Raw genomic sequence first — 4,647 nt, forward strand, 5'->3', positions numbered from 1 at the left:
AACTGGGGAGAGGGGAGAAGGGCCTGAGCTGCAGACTCCCTTTCTCTGAGCACCTGGGGCTGGACTCCTTGGTTGGATTCAGTAAGCTTTTTGCTTGCTGGGAAATTGAACAGCCATCTTCAGGTTATTGAAATGTGTTTGCCAAAGCACACAGTTTGTTTTTGAAGCACAGCAACTGCCAACTGTCAGCAGTGCTCCAGCCTGTCACACCTCCTGCACTCCTACCTCTCAATCTCCTTCCTCTTGGAGCCTCCAAAGAGCTCCTGTTGCCTGCAATAAGCATGTGGTGTGCCTTTGGCACAATCAGGAAAGGAAAGGAGAAATTAAAACAGTGGCCACTCCCAAGCAAGTTACAATCAAATCAATCTCTGGCAATCTTTGCATTAAAAGCCTGCTCCTCTACTCTGCTACAAAAGCCACAGCATTCTCATCTTCTTGCTATGTAATTTTTATTGCTGGTAGCACCTAAAAGCACAGCCCATCTCTGCCACCCAGGGACCTTGAATGCCCTGTGAGCTGTCCCAAAGACAGAGTTCTGCCAAACATGCTATCACCCTGGTCATGGCTGTGCTTTCAGCAGTGACTGGCACAAGCCTCCAGCCTTATTCCATCAAGGCTGAGAGTCAGAACCTCTTTTGAACAGGGCCTAATTCCATTGCAGGGAGTCAGTTTGCTCACACCCACCACAAAGAGCTTGTTTCCAAACCCCCTTATTAACATGGTGATTTCAAAAATATTAATTCCTATTTGCAGAACTTGGATATAAAACCTCACAACAAAAAACAGAACCTGTTTTCCTCATGTTGGAGAGGCAGGGGCTGTACCTTCTGTGGGCAGCCACTGATGTGTGGAGGAACAGGGAGCTCTCTCCCACCCCAGAATTAATGATGAAAAAACCAACGAGAAGAGCAGCTCTAGAAGAGTACATATCCTGCCACTCTTGGGTGGTTTCCACAGAGAGGTCTGAGGCAGGGGGGCAGTCAAGAAGAACTCAAGGATAAGCAGAGTTCACTTAGTAATTTAAGTAATGCAAGGTTTGCACTTTTCAGGATACAGCAAAAGAAGAGCATATGACCCTGCTGAGTTATTTATTGCAACAGCTCTGAGTTAGCAAAGATGCCTTTGTTACCCCCACAAAATGCCCTTTATAATTTTTCTTCCTTTGAAGTGCCATATCTGCCAATACTGAAAAAATTCCAAAATCTGAATGTTGGTTCAGGCACTACACTGTATCCTGCAAAGAGCAGGAAGGACTCACAGACCGGAGTACTCAGTTGGATCTTTCTGCATTCTGGCTGGGGAGATAAGCCTGCAGTAAGAAGTAAGTGTTACTTAATACAGAAAAGGGGATGTTATCTCAATACACAGAAACACACTGCACTGGTTTGTTCAACAAACCACACATAGTGGCTGAACTCGTGGTGACTGTCACCTCAACAGGCCACCTCAGACCCAGCTCTCAGGTGACTCATTACAGCAATTCCTCTTGCTTGGTCATTTCACCCATTCAAATCCATGCTCGGACTAGGTAGGTAAAAAAATCATACACAGACTGGGCAAAAAACTGCAGAGTTGTCCTTATGCACAAGGAAGAAGATGCCAGAATTAATGCATCCTTCACAGGCACACCAGCACCAAGAAGCACTGGGAGTCCAGGCAAGCCCCTGCCTTGGGCAAGACTTTCAGAACATGGGCCACTTTCCTGGGAGCAAACCTCTCCTCACTGGGTACAACATGAGCCAGCTTCTGTCCCTCTAACAACCACAAAAAGTGACAGCATTGAAAACATTCAAAATAGACTATTCCTATGGAAATCTATCACCTTATTTCCATAGAGATACACTAATATTACACTAAGTCCTAAGCATAAAGCCTGCCTACTATCTGGAGCTAAAAAAAAGCCGTGCTTTGTCACTAAAAATTGCTACCAGCTTACGTCACTTGTGTGCCACGCACAGCAATGCGTAACATGCACCAGCAACCATTTATCCTTCATTATCCACTTCTGACCCCAAGGGCAATTTCCATTTCTTATCCACTTTCTCTACTTTAGAAGAAGCCCAGACTGGGGGCAACAGGGCTAGGGCTGCCTTTCTTTCTCTGACATTAACTTCTGTGCAAGAGCAAAGCCTTGGGGTGGTGGGCACTCTAGCAGAAACCACTCTTCTTCACTAGGGACTGAAACAGCCTGTGCATCTTACAAGGAGGATGAAGTTAACTCTTAAATCAGTTAATTGAACTTTTAACAGGATCCATCCTTCACACTGTGAAAAGTAGCCAGGAAAATGCAGAGGAAATCAGCAGGCTTCACACTTGGCAGTGTTTCTGACAGGAACAACACGGAGCATCTTCAGAGAGAAAAGTTCCCAGGTGTTGCACAGAAGGTGGAGGTGGTGAAGAATGGCCACAGGCTTTTCAGAGCCAGTGTAGGTGTTCTGCAATTCCTGAAGTGAAATCTTAAAGGTGCAAACCATCCTGTATTTTCTTCTATCCTCAGACACGAGAACAAGTTAGAGAACTCTTCTCATTGGAGGAAGTCATGACCCCCTTTCCCAGTTTTCCCAGCAGAAGAAAGCAGCCTAGGATTACTGGTGGAGGTCGTTTGAACAGAGGGGAGCTTCCTAAGCCATCTTCCTGTTACTGCATTGTGTTAAAAATACACAGAGAACATTGGAATCAGTCATTTCTGTGTCCTTTGAAAGGAGACAGTCACTTAATTTAGATGCTGTGGTGCACAGAGGTAGCTCCGTGCTGGCTCTGCCAGGGAGATTACAGGGGAGTAGATTCCTGTGCAGCAGGGAATGACTGATGGAAAGCACCTCCTCACAGGTGGCTCAGGACACATCTTGCTGGTTACATACAGAGTTGTTCACTGACTTCAGGTAAGCAAGTGGGAGCTTTCTACTTCAGATGTGATACAGTCTGCTTTAACTTTATACACAATTTAAAAGGGGGTAGCAAGGGTGAAAGCTTTTTACATACGGCCAATCCTTCTGAGAGGTGATGTTAAGCACGTAACACAGCAACCCAGTGAAGCAGAGGAACTGCACTGGCAGTAAATGAGAGTGTCACAATGATTTGTTTGAACTCCTGCAGAGACAATTTAACATCATTTTGGTGACAGTGTATCAAGAACACAAAGGAATTCATTCTAGTGTCAGCATAACTTTTATTTACTTATTGCTGTCAATATGCACAGTAAAGGAAGACCTGATGTGACTACCTCCTTCATACAATACTTCTGAAGAATCAGAGATTGTGGCTTTGATGGTAATAGAACAAAAATGCTGTATTCACAGGCCACAGGGTGATTTTTCTACCTGCCTGAATTACAGATGCATTCCCTAGCTATCCTTTATTCTGTTCCTTCCAGCATCACCTAATATAGACCTTGTAACTGGAAAATAGCCAGAGATTATCTGGGAGCAGCATCAAGGAAAAAAAACCATTTCTGTATTGCTTCTTTATCACAGCCCTTCAGCCTTGTAGGAGCAAGAATTCATTTGTGGCTTTCTAGCATATAAACACAAGTAGATAAACCACAGAAGGATCAGGTACGCTAAGGAAGGATGGAAACAATCTTCTCCTACCGTATCACCTATTATCACAAAAACATCCTCCTTCAGAGCTGGATCTTCTGATTGGATGAAACCTCCCAATGCCTGGCAGAAGGATACTAGTCAGTAACTGACTGAAATGGGAAGTACAGGCTGTGTTTTCAAAGCTTTTCCTCTGGTCACACTAGAGTGATTCCATCCAGGAGCATCACATTGTCACAGGATGTTCCTCTACCCAGCTTTAACCACTTTCCTCTGGCTGGTAAGCCAAGGCTTGCTTCCCAGCCTCATCCTTGACTTCTCCCTAGGAACAACACTAAATTTGTAGGGAATTATGTAAGTGGCCAGAAGCCAAAGGCTATAAGTGGACACTGTCACAGTCTGGATGGGACAGTAGCAAGCAACCACCTGTATGTCACTGGACATACATAATACCCAGGGGTCCTGATGCCAGGAAAGGTACAGTAAATCTGTACTTTATCACCCCCTAACCCCTAACTGTACTTCTGCTGCTTACTTTATTCACCTTTGTATTGTCTATTTCTTAATTTCCCAATTAATAGGCAGGAGAAAACAGGGTGTCCCTCTGAGCATGCTTATCCTGTGGTCTGTAAGCACCAGGCAGTGCTGCTTCTACAGCATGGGTAATTATTAGCCAACTGCTTGCTTAAAATAGGTGGGGGAGGCTGCAAGGGGTTCCACAACAAAGTGACTCCTCTCCTGGACTCCTCTTCCACAGCCCTTGCAGCTTGCCTGAAGTGGCAGTGGGTTTTGTTGCTGGACAGTCTTCACCCTCCTGTCCTCCAACTCACCTCACAGAGGTGTTGAGGAAGCCGTCAAAACTGAGTCAAAGGCTTCTTCACACTGAGGAATAGATGGCCAAGAGCTAATACATTCCCTAGTTCTGACACAGCTAGATGTCCCAGTGCAAAAAAATGTGCAAAGGTGGCCCTGAAATATTCTGCCCACCATCAACACAACAGAACCCTCCCTCCAGCTTGCATGGATGCCATTGAGTTACCTATAAGCTTTTCTCTGTACATGATCCTCCTTGGACCCAAATCCACAGCATCCTCCTGTTGTCTTCACC

This window comes from Ammospiza caudacuta, chromosome 6 (genome assembly GCF_027887145.1).
Source record: "Ammospiza caudacuta isolate bAmmCau1 chromosome 6, bAmmCau1.pri, whole genome shotgun sequence".
In the NCBI taxonomy this organism is placed as follows: Eukaryota; Metazoa; Chordata; class Aves; order Passeriformes; family Passerellidae; genus Ammospiza; species Ammospiza caudacuta.